Source organism: Cucurbita pepo, unplaced genomic scaffold (assembly GCF_002806865.2).
Source record: "Cucurbita pepo subsp. pepo cultivar mu-cu-16 unplaced genomic scaffold, ASM280686v2 Cp4.1_scaffold000321, whole genome shotgun sequence".
NCBI classification, from domain to species: domain Eukaryota; kingdom Viridiplantae; phylum Streptophyta; class Magnoliopsida; order Cucurbitales; family Cucurbitaceae; genus Cucurbita; species Cucurbita pepo.
Genome location: NW_019646567.1, coordinates 30,611 through 44,384, shown reverse-complemented (window position 1 = coordinate 44,384; position 13,774 = coordinate 30,611). Strand labels below are relative to the sequence as shown.

Sequence of the window (13,774 nt, the reverse complement as noted above, 5' to 3'; positions counted from 1 at the left end):
AATTTAAATATGTGTTTTTTTTGTTTGAAAATGGTATTAACTCGGACCAAAGTGATAGATTAGTTAAATCAACTCAAATGATTTGATTTAGTCAATTTAGATAACTAAACTACTTGCTTTTACTAGAATCCACCACTGTTGTCATGGGTGAAAGTGGACCATAATGTCAAATACAAAAACGAGAAGAACTAAAGACCAAATATGAAATAAAATGATTTGAAATAGGAAGAAAATTGAGCCACCAAATAAGAAATAAAAGAGAAACTTTAATCGAAACTCAAGTTACTTGGTTAGTCTCAGCTTGAGGTCAGGGATGGCTAACCGTTACATAGGACACATGCCCTCGGATGGGATGATCCTGATCGAATTCAATCCAGTTTTCTTTTGACCAAATTAAAAAAAAAAAAAAAAAAAAAAAAAAAAAAAAAANCCATGCCCTCGGATGGGGTGATCCTGATCGAATTCAATCCAGTTTTCTTTTGACCAAATAAAAAAAAAAAAATCAACAAAAACTATAATTAAAGGGTATAAAACCATTTTTCTTCCAATTGGGAGAAAGTAAGTTCAACTAAGTTTAACCCTCTTGGTAATCCNTTTGACCAAATAAAAAAAAAAAAATCAACAAAAACTATAATTAAAGGGTATAAAACCATTTTCTTCCAATTTGGGAGAAAGTAAGTTCAACTAAGTTTAACCCTCTTAGTAATCCCTAAAATTCTTGTTACACTAAATTATTCCTATTAAGCATAGAGTCTGCAACAAATATCACACTGGTATGCNAAGCATAGAGTCTGCAGCAAATATCACACTGGTATGCATGTTTTTCATGTTTTTAATGTCACACTCTTATTTCTAAACAAATTTTTATAGTCGTTGTCACATGAAGGTCAAATGTATTATTGTGATCACGAAGTCAAGTATGTTTAAACATAAACAAATAGGATTTAAATTGAAGCCAGGTGTCAAAAGATAAATCAAAGTGANTTACATGAAGGTCAAATGTATTATTGTGATCACGGAGTCAAGTATGTTTAAACATAAACAAATAAGATTTAAATTGAAGCCAGGTGTCAAAAGATAAATCAAAGTGAGCTAACACATGTTGGTTGATGTGGACCACAAGAACTCTAAAGTCAATTATGCTATTTTAGTTGAAAAGTAGCTCGATCAAGAAGAATAATTGAGAATCCTATCAGATCCATTCGTTCTTTTTTATCTAACAGATGGTCAGAACTTCATATAAGTTCGAATTCTATTGAGAAGTTCACTAGAGATAAAAAATCGTGACATATACAATATTGATGTATACGCTTCTCTTGTTTCACTCTTCAAATAAATTTTACGGTCNTTCTCTTGTTTCACTCTTCAAATAAATTTTACCGTCACTCCATAAGGTGACAAATCCAACTACTAAACTTTATAAGTGGATATGTATGAAAACGAATTAAATTATTATGGTTGTTTGGGTATGAAATATAATATTAATTGGCCGACACATTTTGAAGATTATACCAAAACTGGTTTGGTTTAGACGTAATAATACATTGAAAGGCATTGTATTCCTGTCAGTTTGGTCACATACAGTTTGACCATATCCGTATAATATTCACCAACTCAATCACCATAATTAAACAATATAATAACTAGAACGAAATATTCTTCTTGATCATATTACATGGCCATATTACCTACTACATGACTATATTACCTAGTACGATTAACTCTAATGTTCCCATAATTGAGTTACCGAAAAAGAAGTTATACCTTGTTGGTGTTGTCACACTTGCACTCAATGCCTGTAGGACTGCGATTGTGTGACACTTGTTCTAACCCAACGAACAAGTTAGTCATGTGAAGTTCGAACTCGTGGACAATCTCGATCTATGTTCGAGCCTCGGGTCATGTTCGAGAGAAATATTTTGAAAAATGTGAGCGAGGAAATACGTTCGTTGGAAAAGATAAGGGAAAAGTACCTCGAGTTAATGCAAGAATTCGAGACTTTCAATGACAAAATTTCTTTTCAGAGGTATATAATATAACTGCCACAAAAAAAAAAAAAAAAACTAAGTTACGGTTATAGAAGAGAGAGAAAATCAAAGAAAAATGGTAGAAATCAGGTAAGGAAGATGAAATCCGTGGATCCGGGTCGGAAACCCATCGAACAACCCGAGTACCATAACCCTATTCCAATCCAGTGACCCAGGAACCATCGGCCAGAATGCTAGGAACTTGCAGCCCTACACCACAACTCGAGACCCAGTCACACGAATAGATCCGACCCACCTGCTACGCCTCAACCAAAGAATTACGTCCTTCACACGTGTCAGCACCTCATTGCGCCACATGTCGTGCCTGAGCCAAAAACTCCTTCGGCTTATGCGGCTTCGGCTTTGACTCGACTCCGCAGCTCGAAAATCAGTCCCTCAGCTCGGTAAAGAAGTTTTCCCAAATTTTCATCGTTGCGACCATCCTGAAGTTGAAATTGACCTTATTTGAGGAAATTAAGGTCAGTTTAAAGTCCAATTTCTCGATTTAAGTTAATTTGAGTTATTAACAAAACGAGATGGACGTTCTATTAGGAAACTACAACCGCCGATACTTGGAGCAACCTCGAGGGACGGAAGGCAAATATACTTGAATTTAGGGAAACGATGGTTAAGGTCAACCAAGTAAGTGACCATACTATCAGATTCCTTAAAATTGTATGTTGTATGATCATATGCTCAACGATATGCTCAGGATATGATGTGAATATTATGGTATATGTTATAATGTAGTGTAATTGATGATACAATGTATGTTGTAATACAATGAATGATATGATATGTGCATGGAATGATATGATACGTTAGAAGACATGACATGTTTATGATAGGACATATGCTCGACATGAATGATATATAATATGAATGACATGCAATATGATGAATTAACATAATGTCCAACCCGATATACGCATGAAAAGTTATGATAAAATGATATGATATAAAGGAAAATGTTACGAGGTTGTTATACATGATAATGAAAGAAAAAATGTTGGGACCTCATGCATCAATAATGTGTTCATGTAATGGGGGATACCCTTTTTCTTTTACGATGGTACGGACGTGTACACTATGAGGCAGGAAAATGATCATTATATTTATTATAATGCTGCGACAATCGCTATTCCTAATGGATGTCCAACATCAACAACTCCTAGAGAATGCTCACCTGACAAAAACGGGCCCAGGAGGTGCATGAACCGACTGGTGGGTTCATACTTGCACGTGTGAAATGTGTGTAGAACAGTAAATACAAATCTAATTAACCAGCTTAGGATAGTCGCCTAAAGAATATAGACTGATATGATAGGTCCCACTCATGATTGTACATGCTTGCATCTGACCCAATAGTGAGGTCACTCAATAAGTATTTCTTAAAATACTCAAGTCATGTGTTACTCTTATTTTTACATATAAAAGCAAGACTCCTTTGTACGGCTAACGGTGACATTGTAATTCAGGAGACCATGACACATGCATAAACTTGTTTGCAATTTAAATTTCGTAGACTATAGGTTAATATAAGGTAGCATGCATTAAATTTAGTAGCATATAGAACGTATAAAATATTTTTACTCTATGCTATCTCAATTTTTACCTATCTTATTTAAAGACCTTCTAGGAAACATGTATTTTTATTGCTATGTTTTATGATAAAGTTTTGAATGAATATTTTCGCATAAAATGTCTATGATATATAACCGTAGCGACGATTTTAGGTAATCTAGGGTCTTGTTTTTTACATGCAAAGAATTATGTTAATTTTAGTTAAAAGAAAATATTATGATATAAGTAAATTAATTAAAATAATCAAAAACTCATCAAATAATTGTAGAATTGATAGGTAAGTTGGTTTGTCTATATCAAATAAAATTTTATATTTCAAAATGTTCATACGAGATTCATAAATCGAATTGTCAGTGTTGTATTTGCTCGTCCCTATACTTTTCAAAATTTTTAATAAATAATTTTTTTAACTTTTAAATTTTGAAAAAAATAAAAATTTCCTATATCAATTCTTCGGTAAAATTTGAAAGGTAAAATTTGAAAGATATTTAATTAAAAGTTTAGTCTATAAATAATTTTCACTCATTCTATATTCTTGAACGGTTGAGCAAAAGTGTAAAAGCAAATAATAATAATAATAAATAAATAAACAAAAAGAATAGAGGAGAAACAATCCTTCCCCATTTCTCTCCGCTAACTTCTCATTCATTCTCTCAATTATCTCTTCTCAACCATCCCACTAAAAAACACAGTTATTGCAGCAACAAAAAAAAAACAAGGGTCAAATTTAGGAAAAAATGAGAATGACTTCTACTCAGTTGAGATTCACCTGTGGATGGAGATTTACTTGAAAATAGATCGGTATATATTAAATCTTCATTATCTTTTGTCATATTTTTTTTTTAGAAATTACAGCTATTATAGTTAGATCTTCATTGAATCATTACAATGGTTTAGCTTTGAGTTAGAAACTAAATTTCAATCGTAATTCCAGTAAATCATATAGTAATATTAGATTAAATTTATATCTGGAGATAAGGAAAGATCTGGAAACTGTGATCTACTAGAAATTTGGAATACATGTGAACAAAATTAAAAGGCAACAGAGATAAAGAAAAAAAAAATACAAGAATTAAAAAATAAAACTTAAATTAAATATAGGGTTGGAAACAATTATCTACTAGAAATTTGGAATACATGTGAACAAAATTAAAAGGCAACACAAATAAAGAAAAAAAATGCAGAAATTAAAAAAAAAACTTAAATTATATATAGGGAGAAAAGTAAATATAGAAATAACTTGAAATAACTCTATTAACTTTTTAGACCACAGTAACCATAAAAAATAAGATTTTTAATAAAAATCTAATTATAAATATATAACATTTCGATTTTTAACAATGGATTCATGTAAATTAGAGAAATAATTTTATAAAGTTCAAACTTGAAACTGATGTCATGAGCTCACATAGGTTGACTTGGGTTTCAAGGGATAGAATCGAACTTTTATTAAGGATATATTTATGACAATAACTTAAGCTAGCCAGGTAAATGACTTTACTATTAACATGGTTATATTTGATGTTGATACGTGCCTGTGGTTCTGCACGTGTCATATATACTGATATGTGTGAATTATCTTGAATCGATATGCTTATATTATGTTTATGTTATGTTATAATATGTGAATTGTATGATAATATTTACCGTGTGATGTGTTTAATGATATGTTTGAGATATGATATGAGAATGATGCACTAAACGTAATGTAACAATAGAAGTAAGATGTGTTCACGAAACGTTAAGGTTAGGTTATGTCTCGAAGTGGTATGGATATGAGAGATTGAAAAAAGAATATGGTTAGGATATGGGTAGAAAGGGATGAGATTATGATAGATTAGAACGATAGTGTTAGAGTACGTTCAAATAACGATATGACTATGATAGGTATAAGAATATTAAGGCTGTGATAAGTTAGAGAACGATAAGACCATGAAGTGTTTACAATATGATATGATTATGATACGACATGTGAATGGTGATGTATATATATACGTACGTATGAGCTGTGTGTAGAGTATATGGTACACATCCAAATTACTCGTTAGGACAGTACCGTAGGAAAATGGATTTAAATGATAGGTTCTGTCATTACATTCACATGTTCTTGCATTTAACCCCATTAGTGGAGTCACTTACTGAGTATTTCTTTAAATACTTACGCCATGTGCAATTACATTTTTTTTCAGGTTAAGGTAAGACATTCCTGTACGGCTGACGACGACATCGCAACTTGAGACCATGACATAAGGTAGTGATATTNTAATTAATTTATTTTATTTATTTTTTTTTTTTTTTTTTTTTTGTTGAAAGTGATTTCGAAATACGTAAGTCTATGACTGTATTTTGAGATAAAGGTTAGGTTTTATGAAATTTAAATGAAGTATTTTCCATACCTTAATTAACTTTTTAAGTTTTCTATGGCATGGTTAGGCCCAATAGTTAAGTAATGGGCCTTGTGACTTATTGGAGGCCCATTTCTATTACAAAAACATTATTGCGATGGATTCTATCATTATAACGGTTTAATTTCTAAGGTCCCGCATGTAGTCTTTTATTTTTTGTTTTTAAAAATTAAGTTTTTTTATTTTTCTTTTAATAGTTCCCAATAAAAACTTTGTTTTATTTTTAAAATTTGACCAAACATTTAAATGTTTTCTAAAAATATGAAATCAATTGAACAGAAATGATGAAAATATAAGTAGAACTTTCAAAATTAAAAAATAAAAATAAAAAATCAAATTTGGCCTACAGAACTATGATTTCTACTTATTGTCATAAATTANCTAAATCCGAAGTAAGACAAAGAAAATAAGAAAAAAAAACGAAATAGAGATGAAAATTCAGAATTCACTTAAAAAGAAAAAAAAAAAAAAGTCAACCGAACCATAATTCAACTAGAAAATTTTAACTCTCGTCTGAGAGATACATTAATAAACAAAATGGATTTTGAAATTTGAAAAAATAACTAAAAAAACTAACAAATATAACGACTAGAAATATCTTGTCCTAAACATTTTGTTTCTATATATGTTACAGACGATCCGAATGAATTAATATCTCTAATTTTTAAGTTAATATTTTTAAAGATGACTTTCAAAAGTCAATTTCGTTTTACATACGAAACCGACGGTTGAAAATATCTCATCACCGTCTTCATCCTCATCCGCCTCAACAAATGGGGTATTAGAATTATTGAGATGTTCAAACCTGTTTGATAAAAAGAAACTCCTCAAAGTTTTTAAGTTCGTCGATGTTTCAACTTCTATCATGAACATGGCCATTACAGGTCTATGATCTGACAACATTGATTCTCCTCGATCATATGATACTTGCTTAATCCCCTTCCCGTTCCATATAACTCGATCACACCTAAATTTTAAGACAAGAATTAGAAAAGGGTAGGCCATAAGAAATGAAGAAAGAAAATGAAGCTAATACCATGCAGGAGCCCTCCTTTTTTGAGCTTTTACACCATGAACACCTCCATAATAAGCCTCTGAATTTGGATAATATTTGTAAGTTGGCCCAAATTTTATGTTCCCTTCTTCCCATCCTTCCAATACTTTACCATTCATCATCTCCATTTTCAGCTTCATTTCTCGTGCACAAAACAATAATATTCAATAGCTCGAGATTTAAGGACACAAACATTTGAATATATGACCTTGAACTATATTCAGATCGAGAAATGTATTTATGCAGCCAATTTTACCTGATCGTTTTGTAATAGTGTGTCCCAATCTTTTTTTTCAACCAACGATCTTATAGTTGCTTCGGGTAAAGAAATTCTATAATTCAAGTCTCCAAGCAATATCACTCGGCTATATTAAAAAAAAGAGATCGATTCAATCATAATTAATTATAGATTTAATTGTGTTTATTTTAATATTTAATTCTTCCACTAAAGTTAACTCAGTATTAAATTACCAATTCAAACAAAGAAATATCGATACAAAGAATTCAAAAAACATTATGAAGAAATATTTTTGTAGGATTACAATAATAATATTTAATTGTAGAAAAACACAAAGGAATAAAGACAATTTCAACTAAGAAATAATGGAGTCGACCATATATTTATTTATTTATAATTAGGTTAGCTTTCTAGTTAGTTAATCATGCAATTTTCAATAATTAACTACTTGATTGGACAACATACATTAATTACTATAATCTATTTATGTTGTAGCATGATGTACGCTAAATTGACAAAAAAATAAGTTGAATTTGTAATGGGTTAAAAACTTCTCAAAGATTTCATTAATAATGAAAACTTTAATACTTTATTTAAAAAATATGCTTGAATTTTCAAAAGTTTTATTAATATCTTTAATTTTTTAAAAAAAAACATCATAGGGTTTAAAAAATACCCACAAACTTGTAAAAAATGATTAAAAAGTTGAGAGATAATCTATGAAGTGTGAACAGAGAGTTATCATCCATATTGACAGTAATATATATATTTTTTGAACTGGGATTATGTTATTTTTAAAATTTGACCGATATTTTTTAAAATTAGTACTAACGGTAAGGGCATTTTTAAAATTTAAATAGGTCGATAGGTCGATGGGAATAGAGCTTACTCATGTTGAAGTATCTTTTTGGGGAAATGAAGAGAAGGGCCAATGGGAAAGGTAGTGCGACATAATATGTCACGAACATTTTCATTTCTGTTCTTCTGGTCTCCTTCCTTTCCTCCTGATGCCAAATGAGTGCACACAAAGCAAAAGCTTGTTTCATGCAGCCCAAATCTTACTGATACCGATCCCTGAACCCATAAGAATGAAGCTTTGTTGAGTCATGAGATCAAGAAATTATGTTGAAATATGTTGTATAATAATACCTTGTTCCCAAGGCAGCTCATGATCCCACACCCAATGCAACACACACTTGGATACCTAATGAATGGATGAAGATCACTTCGAACCCATATTGATATCATTATCCCAACCATTTGCTTGCTTATGATACACTCGAAATTTTGTTTCACTTTCTTCTTCAAACATTCTCTCATCACTCTATTCCATCCTCCACATATTTCTCTCTTCTCCGAACCAAAAACGTTCGAGGCTTTCAATGGTACGATTTCTTGGAATCTGCATCGGTGATCAAAGATAAAGATGTATATTTAACTTACGGGCTCTTGGTCATATGGGGATCCACTCAAATGAGACGAGGAGTCCCCGTTTGAACAGGGAATGAGAGAGGAGAAATTTCTCCCTATTAGCTAAACGGGGCTAGGGATGGAGATTATATCCCCAATCCCCGTCCTCGTCCTTGCTCCTGACCCTGTCCTGCCCCACTCACGTTTTATGTATAAATATTAATATATCTATATATACATCACAGGTAAGGTATACAACTAACTTATTATATAGATAAAGAGAGAATTTTGCAAAATTGTAACCATTCATGATCCCACCACTAGTAGACACTGTCTTCTTTGGGCTTTCCCTTTCGAGCTTTGTCTCAAGGTTTTTAAAACGCGTTTATTAGGGAGAGATTTCTACACCCTTGTAAAGAATGTTTTGTTCTCATCTCCAACCGATGTGGGATCTCACAGAAATAAAAGACACGGAGACAGAAACAATATCGACATGCATGCTTATTTATATAAGAAGTACCCAAAAACATAGATATCACAAGAACTGTCCACCCAATCCTCCATGTCCAAATCTTGATTTGGTGCAACACCTCCAACATTCCATGTACTAACAAAAACCCTAACAAAAACACAAAAGGGAAAGAGATCATAAGTATGTAGGTGAAACAAAAGAGGCATATGTTCTTAAGATCATTACTTGTAGGTTTGGATGGGTTTAGGGTTGTAGAAGGCATTTGGGAGTGAAGAAGATTGAGCATAAAGTGGAATGGTGTTGTTGGTTGGAGTATCAGCCACAAAGTTATGGCTTCCTAATCTCTTCTTCAAGATCTTATTAGCAACCAATGTTGGCCAAATCACCTAAAAACAAAAGCAAACAAAGAATCATTACAACAACTGATTCAAACCCAAATGAAAAGAGAGGGAAAAGATGAGTACTTCTCCATGCTTCCCACCCATGGATTGTTGGTGATGAGATGCAATGTACCAGATGGGATTATGGAGAAGAATAATAATGTAAAGAAGAGTTACAAAAGAGATCAAAACGATGACGTTGGTGATGATGTTGATGAAACATTAGAAATTGATTTAAGTGCAAGTGGGGGATGGGATGGTCCAATTAAGCATACATTCAATTTCATTAATATTACATTCACAATCAAATTTTGAAGAACATGGAGTTGTTTACAATTCTTTATAATATAACTACATTATTTGTCTTTTTTTAGTATATAATGAATTTTTATTATTATATAGATAAGAAGGATGAAAATCCTAGTTTCATTCTCGTCCCTATATTTTTTAAAAACATAAAATAGTGTACTGTAACGGGAGCTTTTAGAATTGTATGGCGGATTTAAGAGCTTTGGATACTTGGATGAACTTAGAAAAAATAAAAAATACTANGTAGAGTAAAACGGTAATTTTGACACTTGGTTAGACCTCCAAGAAGAGAGAGAAAATTAAAGAGAGATCAAGAAGTGGGAGAAGGGAATTAGGGTTTTAGAGAAACGAAGAAAAGAGGGGAAAAACACCACAAGATCCGACGACCATGAGACAAGACCAATCGGCAAGTCTCACAAACTCGTTCACTGGACTGAAAAGGAGATCAAGTACTTGCATCGACCATTTTCGTCAAAAAGTCGTCGAAGAAAACTCGAAATAAGTTTGCAGTAGTTACTCTCGAGTTAGTCCTGATTGTCGCTGAATTTTGAATTTTAAGGTATGATTCTTGAACATGATGATTTAGGAAAGAAAATCTTGAAGTTTAGTATTGGAACTCAGTCGAGAATTACGAAGAAAACGGAATAAAACAGAGGTGTTTGACTTCGGTAAGAACATTATNAAAAAAAAAAACGATGGATGGTCCAATTAAGCATACATTCATTCAATTTCATTAATATTACATTCACAATCAAATATTGTGCAATTGAGTTTATAGAAAAAGTGACTTTATTGGTAACATAAAACATTATCATAATCTTACACATTCTCTAACGAGCTAGATCTTTAGGTTAGAGATACGTCATATTACTTCAAACTCTCATTCAAAATGACTTATTTTTATCGTTTATCGTTTGTTTGAGAAAATTCAATTTGACTTATTAGTTAGTCAAGGAGTTGTTGATCGTGTATGCACACGTCAGAACAAAGATGTATATGATGTAGAGATCTGTCAAATCATTTATATTTTTTCAATATTAAATAAAAAGTGAAGTATTCATATATGATTTATAGATAATTTTTTGAGTGTTCATGAGTTGAATTGTTTGAGTTGATATATTTTTTAGATTCAACATAATTGCTTGAGTTGAATTTTTTTTTTTAATGTAAGCAAACTTTATTAAATAACAAACCTAATGTAACTCAATCGGTCTGGTTGGGATTATTTTAGTCATTCATTCAAATTTTTATTTTTAATAAAATTTAATCGTGAATATATAAAACATTTATTTATATATTTATTTCGAGAGACTTAAAAAATTATAATTATAAAATCAAAATAAATATATGAATATATAATTGTATGGTAAGAAAAAATATTTTCTTAAAATTTAACAATAAATCCAGATGGTATGATTCAACTCGGAATCATATGAATCGAACCAATCCAACCCATAAAATTTTCATTAATTTGAGTTGTTACTTAAACCATATAGATTAAATCATGTCAATTCAATATTTTTGAATCATCAAATGTTTTAAACACTCTTAAACCCATTTAGGTTTTTTGATTTAAAATTTCTAAAACTTGGTCGGAGAGATTTTACATGTACCCGTTTTACCACTAATTATAATTAAAAAGCGATATTGCTATAAGCACTTAATTTTAATAATTTGTGGTCCCTTTTTCCTTCATTTTAAAATATAATAACGCTTTCTTCTAAAAACTCACCACCAAGTAATTTATTTATATTAAAAGGAAAATTGAATTATCCCAAGTAAAGAAAATATTATTAATACAATTAATTAAAAAAATATTGAGGGAAAAACCAAGTTGATTAATTAAAAAGAAATTTGATTAATTTAATTTAAAATTATATTGTCGTGTCATGGAACATGAAGTATGGTGACATGGGAACAGTATCCAACCTAACATTTGTGGCCTCAAAATCTTTTTTGGAAAAAAAAAATAATAATAATAATAATAATAATAATAAATCCCACTTGTGAATTTTTATAAAAATTTGATGGCCAATTTGTTGAAATCACCAATGGGATATAATGTTTGGATTTTGTTAATAAATGAATGCAAATGGGGAAAGTGACATATCTTTCTCTCCACTCATTTATTATTTAAATCAAAATATTGCTTTCATTTTAAAATCATTTAATTAACTAATTGGTTGGTTGAATTTTTTATTTTTTATTAAAAAATATAAATACTCTCACCATCTTGGAAAATCATGTTCATAAATCTTTTCTCCACACTTTGACCTTAATCCCTATAAATAAACGTTCATAATTATCCAAATGATTTTCAATTTTTTAGTTGTTTTTAAAAATAGTACTTTTAATTTATGAATTTGAAAAAACGCGCATAAAAAGTCCTCCCTGTCAAAATTTAGTGCAACTTATTGTTAGTTTGAATTAGTGAAGATATTCGTTAATATTTGGATAATATATTAGTTACAGAATATATCTTAGTTATGAAGATTGAACCTTCGATCCCAATTCTATTTCTCATTCTTAAATCTGTATTCTTTTGTTGAGTAATAATATTTTCATATTTATTCACACTTTTGAGCGGTAGATATTGTGTCAGGTATCAGAGCCAAGTTGGTGACCAAGGGTTTGATATTATTACTCAAACGAGATGAATGGTGGAAGTGCTCTTGTGGGTATAGCTATAGAAGAGCTTGTTGGCAATAATTATAATTATTGGAAGTTATGTATGGAAGCTTATTTACATGGGCAAGATTTGTGGGATTTAATTGAAGGTGATGACACATAAATTCCAGCAGATACTCCACATAATGCTGAATTATGCCGACAATGGAAGATCAAATATGGAAAAGCCTTATTCACCTTGCGAACTTTGATTAGCAAGGAATATATTGACCATTTAAAGTAACCAAAACAAGTGTGGGAAACACTTCAAAAGTTGTTTACTAAGAAAAATACCGCTCAATTGCAATTTCTAGAGAATGAACTAGCTGTGGTAACTCAAGGTAATTTTAGATGCTGAGGAGCCAATGAGTGATGCTCGATTACGGCGTTATCTTATTCATGGATTACGAAAAGACTTTATACCCTTTGTTTCCTTAATACAAGGGTGGGCAAATTAGCCTACATTTATTGAATTGAAAATCATTTTTCCAATCACAAGCCTTGATTAAGCAAATGACTAGCAGCAATGAGTTTTCCCCAAAATCAGAAGATGTGTTGTATGTTAAAGATAAAAGGAGACAGAATTTTCATTCAAAACCTTCATCAAGCAATGGGAATCAATTCAGAAGTGAAGAGTCGTCAAAGAAGTCATTTAAAGCTTGTTACAGGTGTGAAAACCTAGTCATTTTAAACGAGATTGTCAGGTGAAAGTGGTGTGTTATCGTTGTGGAAAGCCAGGCCATATCAAGCCAAATTGTCGAGTTAAAATGCAGGAATCAGAAGCAAATGCTGTACATGAAAGTAAAAGTTCTTCAGATCCAATTTGAGAACACTGCTTAACCACTGAGGTTCTTGACCAGTCAACAAATGTGACTTCAGGTGTACTCCAAGATGATGTCTCTGCAAATGCTCATGATAGACTACAATGAAGAATGGATTGTTGATTCCGGTTGTTCTCATCATGCAACTGGAAACGAAACTCTTCTATCAGACGTTCGTCCACATTGTCAAAAGAAGGTCATTATGACAGCTGATAATTCAATGTATCTTGTGACGAAAGAAGGAGATTTGAATGATGGGAGTGTTCTACTCAAGGACGTTTATCATGTTCCTAGTTTGAAGAAAATTCTTGCTTTTGTATCACAAATAACAGTTCAGGAAGGTATGTTCTTTTTGGTCCTAAAGATGTTCAAATACTTTCTAATGTGAAACATGTTAATGCTGATAT

The 13,774-nt window shown here is 31.2% G+C and overlaps 1 pseudogene; it reads right to left on the bottom strand.

The window, feature by feature from the left end:
- Positions 1–6,694: 6,694 nt before the first annotated feature.
- LOC111784992 lies at positions 6,695–9,675 on the bottom strand (annotated as a pseudogene).
- Between the last annotated feature and the right edge of the window lie 4,099 nt (positions 9,676–13,774).